The 15,149-nt window shown below is 43.8% G+C and overlaps 1 protein-coding gene across 1 annotated transcript in view; it reads right to left on the bottom strand.

The window, feature by feature from the left end:
* Nucleotides 1-13,717, bottom strand: part of PAMR1 (peptidase domain containing associated with muscle regeneration 1) — an 81,444-nt gene extending 67,727 nt beyond the window's left edge. Inside the window, exon 1 of the mRNA XM_056851182.1 lies at nucleotides 13,687-13,717. The gene's annotated coding sequence lies outside the window, so the exon portion shown is untranslated. The remainder of the gene's footprint in view (nucleotides 1-13,686) is intronic.
* Between the last annotated feature and the right edge of the window lie 1,432 nt (nucleotides 13,718-15,149).

Below are 15,149 nucleotides of genomic sequence, written 5' to 3'. Positions count from 1 at the left end.
AAGCCCTAAATGTCACAAAGTAATAGTTGCCTATTTTTAAATGAATGGGGGTGCACTGACCATGTGAAAATTACTCTGTACATAATTAAATGAACCTGAATGTGTCAGCAATTGCTGATTATGCATTTTAAATTTTAATTAGGAGCATACACCCAGAGACCTTTGATTATTCAGTTCATTTGTTTGTTTTAAAAAAACATGTAGTATTAATACAAGTAATAATGAATTAGAATGAACTCAAACATAGATATAAAGAAGTGATCCCATAAGCGCATGCAGTTGACTTAATTTGCACACGGTTCTGTTTCATGTCACTGTCTCTAAGGATATCCAAATTAACTCCCAAGCACCAAATTCTAATGTATTGTGTTCCATTCAGCAATGTCCTTATCTAGAAGTCTTGATATCTATGAATTTGCTTATCCTTTCACTTATACAATGTGACCTCTATCCCCTCCATGTTACATTATTCAAGGCAGGTGGAGACTGTTCACAGATATGCCTGTTTCCTGCCTGCATCTGGTACAGGGATGTTTTGGGACTGGAACACCATGCTTCATCTGACAGGAGCACCCTGGAAAATCAGGGGAGGCTTAGGGAGCAGAAGCAGCTGCATTGTGATTTTCCTGCAGAGTGTTTTTTTTTTTTTTTTGTTATACAAGAAGGATGCGCAGTCCAGGTAGCGTTAGGAACCATGGTGGTTAATCACATACTTTAAGCATTGAGGTGCGATACACTACTCTTCTTCATATAATACTACTACTCTTCTTCTACACATTATTCTTCAGTTAGTATGGCATGACTTTATCATGAACTACTCTTATGTACTTCAGTAAAAAAAGGGGGGTGCTATATGCACCATGACCTTTGTAATATGCCAAACAGTATTTCTTTGTATATATATATTAAAAATCCTGTAACCTGCAAGCAAAGCAAAGCAAAGTTTCATGTGGGTTTTTAAGAGCTTACTGTAGGGTTAATTTAGACATTATTTATAGCCTGACTTTAAAATTTGATGAGGTCAGTTAAACGTGGCGAGCCTTTGCAACGGGGAATTGGTTTGGATGCAAACTGTTGATTTGGAATGAACACTAGAGGGCCACTCTGTAAAAGGCAAAATACTGTAGCATGCAAAAAAAAAAAAAAAAGTGTTTTACGGATGGATTTGGAGCTCTCGGTTATAAAATTGCATTGAGGAATATCCCATGTCAGCTCAAAGTCATAAAGTCCAGCTGATAAAAGTATAGAGACACACCTCCATGCCTTATTTGTTTGGCCCTCCAGGGGATCTGATCGTCCACTGTATGAAACAGGATGCTGAATTAGTTGGGCCTCTTGTTCAATCCAGCAGGGTCTACTTACATTCCTATAAACAACATACAAATATGGTGCCCAGTGTTTCAGGGTACCATAAACATGATGGCTCAATAGGGCTGCCAACCTCCAGGTGGTGACTGGAGATCTCCCATTATTACAACTGATCTCCAGGTGACAGAGATCATCAGTTCACCTGGAGAAAATGGCTGCTTTATGGCTCGATGTCATTCTACCCCATTGAAGTCCAGCCCCTCCCCAAACTCCGCCCTCCTCAGGCTCCACCCCTAAAATCTCAAACGGGACCCAGACAGCCTGTGGCTCAACTGACCTACCATTGTTTCATCCTCATTCCCACATCCTCATTGATGCATTGTCAAAGATACATGTTCTAGAGAACAGCACTGAAGATGTTTACTGGGTGAATTTAATGTATTTAAGGACTGGGGTACTTCTGTCAAGCATGTGGAAGCACATGTGTAGGGATTTACATGGTTGTGACATTGTTTAATTACCCTAAAGGTACAGGTTACCTGGCAACCTCTTCAATATTAATCCCTTTCCGACAATTAAAGACAGAAGCAACTAGCTAATTTATTAGGATGTAACAATGGTAGAAATGCAATTAAGCGCTCACAGACATTTGCAAACTCAGTGAGCTAGGAAATAGGCATTTTCTTCAAGTGGGAAAAATAGGTAACCCATTTCCAGGTTCCTGTATTCTAAAACACAGGTGCCCTAATTCCCTGCATTTCCAGTTTGTATCAACCTCAAATAAGAGTTTTTTGTTTAGAAAAGCATGTACACTAGAGAGTTTTTAAAAATGCCATTATGCACTGTATGATGGACGTAGAGTTTTTCTTTTCTTTTTTCCTTCCTTAACTGCCACAAGGTGATGTGACGGCCTCTGGTTTAGATGGCGTTAACAAGATTGAACAAATTTATGGAAGGTAGATCTATCAATGGCTGTCAACCATGACAGCTCTATGCTCAGATGAGGATTAATTACTGGTGGAAGGGAACACAATAAGGGAGGGCTATAGGACTAGGACCTGGGGAACCCAGGTTCAAATCCCTACTCACACCATGTAAGATTGCTGGGTGCCCTTGGGCTCTCAGGCTTGACCCTGGCTAGTTTTTGGATGGGAGACCTCCAAGGAATTCCAGTGTCATGACGCAGGGGCAAGCAATGGCAAACCACCTCTGAACATCTCTTGCCTTTAAAACCCTGTGGGGTGACCATAGGTCAGCTGTGACTCGACAGCAAAAAAAAGAAGGGAAAATATGGAAACTTAACCCAGTACAAAGACCTTTCTGCTTCTCCTGTTTCATATACCAGCCAGCTAACCCCTTCCAGCCACCAGCCACAGCCCCTTCCAGTTTCGTTTCGTACTCTGGGCTCTACCACGAGATGGAGGACTCGGCAAATGGAATATTCATGCTTAATAGTAATCACTTGTTTGTTTTAAAAATGATATGGCACCTTTATGCCATAATGAGGCCATCAAGGCAGCTTAACAGTACGTTAAAATATTAAATAACATAACAAAACATTTTAAGCAGTGATAAAAGCAGCGGATACAAATCAGCAATCAAAGCCAATAAGAATTACAATACAAAACCAAAATAGCTCCCTCCACCCAAGGCTTGAGAAGGCAGGAAAGGCTTTGGAGAGCTCCAAAAGATAGTGCCAGGAGGATATCTCCCAGGATAGAGTTCTATAGAAGGGGAGCAACCACTGAAAAGGCCCTGTGCTTGTGATGGACAGGAGAATATTCCTTCCTCTTTTCTCGCCATTCTAGACCAATCAGATTTTTAAAAGCTGTATGGAATGCTGAAGTGTGGAGAAGGGGATGGTAGTGTATGATGTAGGGATGATAGTGTAGGGATGGTAGTGTATGATTTTTGACAGGCAGTTTGCCTTCCTTGATAATTAAAAAAAAAACAGTGAATTGTTAAAGCTGTCTACATACTGTCTTGAAATCTGAGACTGGAAAAACCAACATTGTAACCAATAAGTCTAACACACCTCCCAACTCTGTTAATTGTGTCAACCCAACAGTCTATAGTAAGAAAGGATTACAGATAACACTTACAAACAAAATAAACGTATGTGTTTTGTTATATTCAACCCTCGCGTTATCCTCAACCAATATACCGGACTACATACTCTGTAGGATCCAGAGAAAAGGGAACTTGATTTGTAGCTGATGTGCTCATGGGTACAGCATTAAGGAATCCTGTGTGTGTAAAAGAAGTCACACTAATAAAAGAAATCCACTTTACCTTACACACCTGAAGTTAATAGTGGACTTGGTATAGTAACATAATAGGAAAGGGTAAGTGGTGGGGCAGATCACAGCTCTTCAGTCACGGTTACTTATTATCAGCAAAGTGGCATACAATAACAAGAGAAAGGTCTGGATTGGGGTTGTGACACTGATGTAGGCCTCCCTAGGGCCTGTAGGCTCTAGGACAGTGATGGCGAACCATTTAGAGACTGAGTGCCCAAACTGCAACCCAAAACCCACTTATTTATCGCAAAGTGCCAAAACGGCAATTTAACCTGAATACTGAGGTTTTAGTTTAGAAAAAACAACACATACATTAACATCTTTTGCCTTAAAAGAAAAACACAATAACAGAGCTCTCAATGATACAAACAACTTTTTATTGAAAGGTAAAAGTTTGCATTTGGCATGCTTTTGAACAATTAATGTTTGTTCAAAGCCCCTAAGCTGGGCGGCGGGAAGAATTCAGATGTCTTTTTATGATTCTGATTGGCTCTAGCCTAAGGGCTGAGCGATAGAATTATTAAGCCGTGCACCAACGAAGGATTTGAGGATCCAGCTGCCAAAATGTAGACTATGAATAGATTCTGGTGAGCTCAGTGAGCCCTTACAGCTGGGGGTTAGAGCACTGCAAGTCTCCAAGAAAATTTTGCAATTTGACCAATTACAGGGACATTTTGAGGCCATGTGAAATGGGTATTATTAGAGCATATTCTAAAGTCAATATTAAGTACTTCAACCCATTGGCTTATGATTCTATCACTTAAAAACTCCATCAATTTTGTAGAGAAATTCACTCATTAAAAAAAGTTGCTTCGGGGGGCCCTCCAGCATTGGGGGCCCTGAAGCTTAAGCTTCATTAATTTCACAATAGAGCCGCCTCTGCTTCCAGATAGGGTTGCCAGCTCTAGGTTGGGAAATACCTGGAGATTTGGGGGGTGGAGCCTGGGGAAGGTGGGGTTTGGGGAAGGGAGGGGCCTCCACAGGATGTAATGCCACTGAGTCCACCCTCCAAAGCAGCCATTTTCTCTAGGGGGACTGATCTTAAGCACCTGGAGATCAACTGTAATAGCGGGAGATCTCCAGGTATCACCTGGAAGTTGGCAACCCTACTTCCAGAAGAGCAAAACATTTGGGCTGATGGCCATAGTACTGGTCTGAAACTATTGGTAGTATTTTAATTGCTATTTTTTTCACCTAGTGTCTGTTTTTCTAATCACAGAGACAGTCTGGGCACATACATGACTCACCTTCAATACCTATGCCAAACCTCCAATGCAACTCTATCCCAAACTGTAGGCCTGCAACTCATGAGGTGATAGCAGCCCCACAAGAAACACTTTTATTGCTACTCAGGAAAGTCAAGAACCAGAGGGCTGCCTGGCAGAAATATTGCTTCATATTAATAAATACACAGACATCCAACAGTCTAGATAGGACTCCAAATGCTTCTCAATAACTATGACCCGCTCAGGGGAAAGAACGCCGCTCCTTCTATGTTATTTCTTCCAATGCTCCTCTCTGGTTAGGTTTCAGAAATCAGTGGCCAAGAGGCACAATTACTTCTCATCCCTTTCTTCCCTCCTATATCTCCACAAAGAAGCTGCTCTCCTTTGTTGTGACCGTTTAGGGAACGTTTTCTGTGACCAAGAAAAGATGTGACATATGATGTACCTATGGCCCCGCTCTCTGGCATTTGAGGAAGCCAGTACACCTCTCAATGCTTTCACAAACATTGGGGATTGTTCATGAGTTCGGCAGATGGTCAACACGTGGAATCTGGGAGTGAGCCATGGAATCCCTTTGCTATCAGAATGCTCTTTCATTCCACATAAAAAAGAATATCAGTTTTGACACCAATAAGTATCTAGGCACTATATAAGAAGAATTTAGTTCATTCACTTGTTGCATCTGAAGAGCAAACTGTCGTGTTCTGCTTTCACCGTGTGACTCATCCTGTGTGTGTGGAGGAGGGGATTGGAAGGGTATATTGTGCAAAGACTGTCTTCTTGCAGACACTTATTTGTTTGGAATGCACCCTTATGAATCATTTTTCCAAACCTCACACAACCTTCCAAGCAGACTGAGTACATCAAGCTGGGTGGGTCAAACGAAGACACTGTTTACTTTCGCTAGCCCTTTCTTCATAGGAAATGGTCAGGACTGTGTGAGACGGCAGAAACACACACGCATGCCACTGGGACCGTAACGAGATCTGGAAGGCAAAACTGCTTGTACTCGGAGCTGTTCACTAGTTATTACTACACTGATGGTAGGCTATAATTCTCATCCACCCACAGCAAGCCTGAGCACCTCATACATTCCAACGGACGGTCTGACTTTTTGGAAAGAATGATATGTATGGAAAAGAAGTTACCAGTGTAAAAAGAGTTAGCCACACAGGAATTGACTCTGGTTTGAATCCTTTGCAGAGCATCTGGGAAATTCTAAAGCAAGTCCTGAACAGTTGTATACATTTAAAGGTAACTACTACTAAAATACTAATCTCACTATTCAGATAGACCGCAGTAGCTGCTTTACAGGAAGGAACTTCAGCAGCTGCACTCCAAAGTAGTAGCTGCTGCTGTGCATTCCTGGGCCCCAGAATTGTGGGAAGTGTTACAAGTTTGTATGGGTCCAGACACGTTGTGCGTGGGCCCTGGTCTAAATCGAGCCATTACTGAACCAGCGTCAACCGTTTCGGATTCTCTGCTCCGCCGCTGGGAGTATCTAATTGCTGGCTGTTCTTTCTGTGACAGTTTACAGCTGCAGAGTCTATGACAAGACATCATTTGACAAGCCTGCTGCGTTTCAGCCCACTGATATTTCTCTTTTTAGCGGCACCCTCGAAAACATATTGAATAACCCATATTGGAAGGAAAGCATGACATAATTTAACACTGTTCAACTATAAACATATGATACGACAATACTGAAGGCCCATTTTGATCACTTATACAGGTTTTTATGTGGAGTAGGTATTCTGTTATCTCCTCACATGATGCTATTGCCTTTGCAGTTTAAGAAAAATACAGCACAGACCCTGACAGTTTTCCTTATTCTGCACTGAAACAGACCAGAATTAAGAAGGAAGGACAATCCAATGGCAGATCAACTATTAAATTAATGAAGCTTAAGCTTCAGGACCCCTAATCCCAGAGGGGCCCTGAAGCAACTTTTTTTAAATGAGTGAATTAAAAAAAATCAGGTTTTTTTAAGTGTTTGTTGTTAAAATAAGGCTATTTTAGTGATAGAATCATAAACCAATGGGTTGAAGTACTTAATATTGATCTTAGAATATGCTCTAATACCCATTTCATATGGCCTTAAAATGTCCCTGTAATTGGTCAAATTTCAAAATTTTCTTAGGGGCTTGCAGTGCCCGAACCCCCAGCTGTATGGGCTCACCAGAATCTATTCACAGCCTACATTTGGGCAGCTAGAATCCTTCATTAGTGCATGGCTTAATAGTTCTATAGCTCAGCCAATTGGAACCATAAAAAGACATCTAAATTCTCAATTCAGGCTGCACTCGTCTCATTTGTGCATTTTAACACCAGAAACAGATTTTCACCTCTTTATCCTAACGAGCCCCCTCCGAACCAATACATCTGCCATAGAACAACCCCATTGAAGAAGATAACAGCAGTTACCCAGACCTCGTTGCTGGTGGAAAAGGGCTCGCTGTATGGGCCCTTTTTCAAGGACTCCACCCAACCACCATGTTCTCCACCACTTGGGCCTCGAGGTCCTTAGGATGTTGCCTTGTTGTTGTTGGTTGCAAAGAGGCCCCCATAACAGTTCAAGCTTCAGGGTCCCAAAAATGTAGGTCCGCCACTGGGCCAGTCTTCTGATTTTCTCCATGAAATGCCCAGGGCAGCAAAGACCCTGCTAGCTGTTACCTGTTTTATGACTTTGTAATGAGATTTTTTTTTTACTGTACAGGGAAATTATAAGATACTATATTCTTCCCACCAGTATCACAAGAGGAGTACAATCTATCTACCCATTTATCACTTTTTAACTGTACAGGGAAATTATCAGATACTATATTCTTCCCACCAGTAGCACAAGAAGAGTACAATCTATCTATTAGGGTTGCCAGGTCCCTCTTCGCCACCGGCGGGAAGTTTTTGAGGCGGAGCCTGAGGAGGACGGGGTTTGGGGAAGGGAGGGACTTCAGTGGCATAGAGTCCAATTGCCAAACTGAACCGATCTCTATCGGCCGGAGATCAGTTGTAATAGCAGGAGATCTCCAGCTAGTACCTGGAGGTTGGCAACCCTACCATCTACCCATTTATCAATACCCAAGCACTGTTGCTAAGTCCAGACCAGACCCCGAGGGGTATCCTGCTTCTCTGAGAGTTCCAAAGAACAGAACATTTCTTCAGGCGTAACTCTGCAGCACCTCTATTTCACCATGCTAAAAGGGAATACGCCAGTTGATCCTATTGTAAAGGTAAAGGTCCCCTGTGCAACCACAGGGTCATTCCTGACCCATGGGGTGATGTCACATCCTGATGTTTACTAGGCAGACTGTGTGTATGGGGTGGTTTGTCAGTGCCTTCCCCAGTCATCTTCCCTTTACCCCCAGCAAGATGGGTACTTATTTTACTGACCTCGGAAGGATGGAAGGCTGAGTCAACCTAGAGCCAGCTACCTGAAACCAACTTCTGTCGGGATCGAACTCAGGTCGTAAGCAGAGTTTGGACTGCAGTACTGCAGCTTACCACTCTGTGCCACAGGGCTTGGAGGACAATCCAGTGTGCTGCAGGGAGTGCCACATGTATGCCTGCTGGACAGAAATCATGGGTGTGTGCTCGGTGCAAGGAGATTTTGGCTCTCAAGGAGCAAGTTCATTTCCTTGAGACCAACGTAGCTCAACTGGAGAAGCTGAGACAGGCAGCGAAAGTAGTGGGCAAGTACTCAAGGGATGCAATAGTCGCATCCCAGTCCCAGGATGATGGCTCCCTGCCATTCATGGATGATGGAGCCCTTGGTGAAGGAGATCATCTCTCTGATGAAAGGGGATGTGGTACTTTAGAAGGGACCCCTTCCTTGGTGGATGAACAGGTATCCTCTTGTACCAAGGATATGCCTCTAAGGGAAGGGGGCTTCACATATACACTGATGGGATCTGAGCTGGCAGCAATAGACCAAGAAAGGGACCTTAGGGTGGTAATGGATAGCTCAATGAAGATGTCAACTCAGCGTGTGATTGCTGTGAAAAAGAACAGGAATAGAGAATAAAACTGATGCTATCATACATTTATACAAATCTATGGTTAGAGCATACTTGGAATACTGTGTACAGTTCTAAAAAAGGATATTGCAGAGGTTGAGAAAGTGCAGAAAAGAGCAAACAAAATGATCAGGGGACTAGAGCAACTGCCCTATGAGAAGCAGTTAAAATGCTTAGGGCTGTTCAGCATAGAAAAAAGGTGGGTAAGGGGAGATAGAGGCCTATAAAAGTATGCATGGTGTGGAGAGAGTGAACAGGGAGAAGGTTTTCTTCCTCTCGTATAATAATCTGCTCAAGCCAAAGGGTGAAAGATTCAAAACAGACAAAAGGAAGTATTTCTTCACACAACGCATAATTAAATCATGGAACATGTGGTGATGGCTGCCAACTGGGAAGGCTTTAAGAGAAGGGTGGACATGTTCATGGAGGACAGGGCTCTCCGTGGCTACTAATCAAAAGGAATACTAGTCATGACGCATACCTATTATCTCCAGTATCAGAAGAGCACGGCTGTTACATTAGGTGCTGAGGAACACAGGCAGGACAATGCTGCTGCAGTTGTCTCATTTGTGGGCTTCCTAGAGGCATCTAGTTGGCCACTGTGTGAACAGACAGCTGGACTTGATAGAACTCGGTCTGATCCAGCATGGGTTTTCTTATGCTCTTACAAAAGGCCAAATAAGGACAACCTTTTTCTCCATTCATCTTAAGCAAAATGAACCAATATGTTGGGTGCCCTCAGCCTTTGTTGTCCCAGAGCAGTTTCCCCCCTTGTCATCCCCCCCTTGTGTATCCATGGCAGCTTGTACATACAGCCCTGTGAACAAAAGTTCAGATAATGGCATGGAAATCAGAGCTGGGACTGGCCATGATCCTGGAGGTGGAGACTGTTGGAGTTTATCCATACTCCAAGTTCATTATCCATACTCCAAGTTTTTCTCTCTCTCCCATAATACTAGAACGCGAGGTCATCTGTTGAAGCTGGAGGGTGAGAGATTCAAAACAGATAAAAGGAAGTATTTCATCACACAACACATAGTAAAATTGTGGAACTCCCTGCCCCAGGATGTGGTGATGGCTGCCAACTTGGAAGGCTTTAAGAGGGGAGTGGATATATTCATGGAGGAAAGGGGTATTCATGGCTATTAGTTAAAATGGATACTAGTCATGCTGCATACCTATTCTCTCCAGGATCAGAGGAGCATGCCTATTATCTTAGGTGCTGTGGAACACAGGCAGGATGGTGCTGCTGCAGTCGTCTTGTTTGGGGGCTTCCTAGAGGCACCTTGTTGGCCACTGTGAGAACAGACTGCTGGACTTGATGGGCCTTGGTCTGATCCAGCAGGGCCGTTCTTATGTGTGAGAGATTTAGACTGTTACAGGCTTTGACATATTAGGACATATGAACTGCTGCATTAGTGTTGTACATGTGCAGAATTATTCAATGTAAAACCCAATTTTTCATAAAAACCCTGCAGAGGCTTGTCTTTCATTTAAAAGTGAACAAGTCTGGACATTCTTTTGCCAAGGACTTATGTGCCGAAATTATTGTTGCACTCTTGTTTGTCTTTGTCCTTGGATGACTCCACTTTCAGAAACATTTTTTCCTATGGCCTTTTTCCTTGTTCTCTGGGGATTTTTTCCTCTGGTAGCATTTTTATCCGGTGGTAATTTTGCTAACTGTTACCTAATGATGTAATATAATGTTATATTGGGTTTTAAGGTTTTAATATGAAAGAATGATAGTAGAAAGTTATGAATATATTCATTTTTATCGTGTTCTTTAGGAGATGAGAATACTGGTAAAATTAGTTATAATGGAGATATAACAATACCCAAAACTGATTTTCTAGAAAATAGCAATGTTCAACAAAATAGCCTACTGGAAGAGGAAATCCTTATATGGTAGTCTGTGGTGAAGCTACAGAGCATGTGCAGTAAAATAAATTCCAACGGAAAAATAAACCCAAACCAATACAAGGTGATTTGGACAGTATAAATATAGGCAGAGAAAGGCTAGAACTTTAGATCTCTCTAAGTCTTTGGACTAAGAGAATCTCAGAAGAGACTGGCTTTGGGTATGTATGGATTTACTTATATGTTATTCTAGATCAGTGGTGGCGCACCTATGGCACGCGTGCCAGAGGGGGTACTCAGAGCCCTCTCTGTGGGCACATGCACTGTCGCCCCAGCACAGAGTTCACCTGAGTTCGTTACTAGAAAGCCAGAGGAACGCGGGGCCGGGCTGCTCCCCTCCCCCTCTCCATGCGCGCCTGAGGGCATTTCTCACATCACCCAATGGGAGCATTTCCTCCCTCCCCTGTCACATGCGGCAGGGCGGCTCACATGCGGCATGAGGGTGCGGCGCGGACGGCAGCCAGTTGAGTCTGTGGTGAAGGTGATTCCCGTGGTGGGGTTAGAGAGGAGCTAGGTTGGAGGGGAGCATAGCTCACAGCATGGCATAGCTGGAGGGGAGCAGAGCGCTCGGGCCACAGCACAGGCTTTGCGATGCCTCTCACCTTACAGTGAAATCCCCTACTAAAAGAGGAACACCCACTTACCCATCATGTAATTAACCGGTGGAACTCCTTGCCACAGGATGTGGTGATGGCATCTAGCCTAGATGCCTTTAAGAGGGGATTGGACAAATTTCTGGAGGAAAAGTCCATCACAGGTTACTAGCTTTTTTCTAAACTAAAACCTCAGTATTCAGGTTAAATTGCCATGTTGGCACTTTGCGATAAATAAGTGGGTTTTGGGTTGCAGTTTGGGCACTCGGTCTCTAAAAGGTTTGCCATCACTGTTCTAGATAGTGTGAATCTGATTCTTTTAACTAAATCAGACTTCTTAAACTGTTATATTTAAAGTATTGGATTTTAAAACTAAATAGTATGTAAAACTGGCTTGCTGTATTATATACATTGTTATTGCTTTGAAGACTTTGTAATACTTGTATATACACATATATACACATGTATTACATTGAAGCTATTCAATAAAAAGACTTACTTTTTTGAGTAAATCAGTTGAGTCCTGCTTAGTAGGTGACTAACTGAATAGGATAACATACCACTTCTCAGGAAGGGGTCAATTCTAAGAGCATAGTCAACTGAAACGCACTGACCCGCTTCAAGACCACAGGGAGGCTAGTCACAGTTAAAAGCACTAATGGAAATTGTGCTAGGGTACACTGCTAAAAGGTGGAGTGCAGGAGGTGTTAAAACAATTATTTTATTGTATTTTAAAATTGTTGCACATGGAAATCCTGAATTAGACTTTTACTTAGCTGTCAATGCTACTATGCTGGGAAAAGCTTCTCTGTTTCTCTCTGCTCTCTCTTTATCACCTCTGTGCATTCAAGGGCCTGACACCAAAAGCAACTGCCTTCCCAGATGAGCTCATTTTCCTTCTGGTTGACTGGGCAGGAGGTTGTGGCATTTGGAATGTTTCTTGAACAACTTTATACATCCACGTTTTAAGTCGGTGCTGCTGCAGTGCTTGAGCATGAAGGCACAAGGCAGAGCTACAAAAATGCATTGTCAATAAGTCCTTAAGAGGGAGCTGCTTATCTACTTTCTGGAGATAAATGAATCATGCAGAGAGCACCTGGACAAGTCTGCAAGCCTACCGCAAGTGCCTCGTGTATTTAATTCAGCCAAGCCCAGGGAATTGCTCAGGAAATCCATTTCATTTTCCTTTAATCCTTTCAAATGTGGCAGCATATCTGACATGTGGAGTTATTTATACATATTATGAGCTTCAGTGTTTGGAATGTCACAGTGTTTACTTGGTACATGTGATTTTACCATTATTATTGTCTTTAATGAGGCAGCAGTAGACAAGACAACTTAGCCAGAGTCTGATGCCTGTGGTTGAGGGCTACCCCTAATTGTAAGGGATGCCTCCTATTTTAAAAAGTCACTGCTTATTCTACAATATACTTACTTCCATTGCTTGCTCTAGAATATTGTTACTTATGAATTTTTTTACTGCATACACCCAAACCGTCATGTTGTCCAGTATTTTTGAACTTTTGATCTGACATGACCACATCACTCAGAACTGAAACCTGTGAGAGGCTGCAAAGGATTCTGGGAGTGGGCAGGAGGATTCTAATATTTGGTCTCCTTTGCACAGCTTGCTCCGTGGGGTTAACACAAACGAATAGGGACTAGCCCCAGCCAATACATATTGAAAGAGGAACAGTTTTGACAGGACATCAGGAAAGAAAGCCGGGCATGACGGTTGAGCATGGCATCACGCAAACACCTACTGCAGCACAGTCCCGTTCAACCGCAGCAATATTAAAGTAATGTTATATCGGCAGAAATAAAGCTGAGATGTGAAACTGTGTGGCTTTTGTTTTGCTTGCGTCCCCCTCCGCTTCATTCTTTCGAGTCAGACTGGAAAGGAAAACGTGTCCCGGGCCAAGCCAAACAATTTACATTTAAGAAAGCGAAGCCTTAATGGCCCTTTTCTTGTCATCATTTTTAGGCACCGGGTGCGAGGAAATTAAAGCAACCAGTATGTCAGTGAGCAACAAGCAGATACATTACTTACACACACAGCCCATTGTTTCCCTCTAAGTCTATTACACTGCTCTTTAAAAAAAAAAAGAAAGAAAGAAAGAAAGGGAAAAAAAACTTTCCTAGAAGAACTTCCCAGTGCCAGCAAGCAATAAATAACCAAGAGCCTCTTTCTGTTATTCATGCATCCTGAGATCGCTCTTGCCCCCACGACGCAGCGCGTGGAAGCCCGCGAGTGCTGGGCTGACCTGTCCAAAAGGAAAGGGAGCCGCTCTTCAGCATGCAGAGGAAGCCACTCGCGTACTTACACTACCTCTGGGCAAGCAGGAAAGGAGCAGGAGCTGCAGGAGGACGGCGAGTCCTAGGTGAGTCCCGGCAGCCGCGGGCATCCTGCTCGGGGCCAGAGAGACACTGCTCAAGGCTGGAAGGAAGGCGGGCGGGCGGGCTGCCTCTTGCTGGGGCTTCACCCCAGCGGCGGGGCTGCGCAGGAGCTCAGATTTCAGACCTCAGCTCGCTCCCCGCAGCCCCAGAAGAGGGAACGACCGTCCAGGCTTCTCCCAGGGCCAGAAGCCCGACGCCGACGCCCCCACCCCACCCCCCAAACCTCTCGGCGGCTCTCTTTAACTCTTGGTGAGCTCAGACAAAGGACCCAGGTTGGAGGGAGGAGCTGGAGGGCCTTTTTTTCTTTCCTTCTTCCCCAAAACAAGACTCTCAACGCATTTTTAATCTTGAAGGGACAGAAGTCATTTGGGGGGGGGGGGTGTGGAGAAGATTCAGCGTCTGAGCAGTTTCTGCCAACATAGGGAAAGATGTCCATGCAGAGGCTTCGTTTCATTTGCTGCTTCAGCCGGTAGATCCAAAACCTATATCCTCTTTTTATTTTCATAGAATCAGAGTTGGAAGGGATCCCCCAGGGTCATCTAGTCCATCCCCCTGCACAATGCAGGAGGTTCAAAACTACCTCCTCCCACACACACCCCAGTGATCCCGTCCCCTACTCCATGCCCAGAAGATGGCCAAGATGCCCTCCCTCTCATCACCTGCTTAAGGTCATAGAATCAGCATTGCGGACACATGGCCATCTAACCTCTTCTTAAAAACCTTCAGGGAAGGAGAGCTTACCACCTCCCAAGGAAGCCTGTTCCACCGAGGAACCGCTCTAAGTGTTAGAAAATTATTCTAACAGAAAACTCAGCATCATCCTCTATATGACAGCCCTTCAAGTATTTGAAGATGGTTATCATATCCCTTCTCAGTCTTCTCCTCTTCAGGCTAAACATACCCAGCTCCTTCAACCTTTCCTCATAGGATTTGGTGTCCAGAGGCCAGGATGCAACAAGTGAAACAGGGAAAGTGGTCCTTGTTCACCTATTGATGTTGTGTTCTGCTTGTTATTTATCTGTTAAAGGCACAGAGTCTCTGAGTATTAAAAGATGCCAACCTGCTCTCCCCACAAACAATGCCAGTTTCAGGGCATTTCAGGGGGTAAGAGCTTTCAGGGCACAGATCTCAGCTTCATTGTAGGGTTTGCCCTGATGCCTCATATTTTACAAATGCTGCATTCAGTAGTTGTTTCATCAACAAAAGCTCTTTCTTTGTTTTGCCCCAGTGTGTAAAATGCAGCTATGGCTTGCAAACTAGGGTGGCCAACCTCCAGGTACTAGCTGGAGATCCCCTGCTATTACAACTGATCTCCAGCCGATAGAGATCAGTTCACCTGGAGAAAATGGTCGCTTTGGCAATTGGACTCTAAGTCCCTCCCTTCCCCAAACCCAG

The sequence above is a fragment of the Euleptes europaea genome, chromosome 6 (genome assembly GCF_029931775.1).
Source record: "Euleptes europaea isolate rEulEur1 chromosome 6, rEulEur1.hap1, whole genome shotgun sequence".
NCBI classification, from domain to species: Eukaryota; Metazoa; Chordata; class Lepidosauria; order Squamata; family Sphaerodactylidae; genus Euleptes; species Euleptes europaea.
The sequence above is the reverse complement of the archived record's forward strand: the minus strand, read 5'-3'. Positions and strand labels throughout refer to the sequence as shown.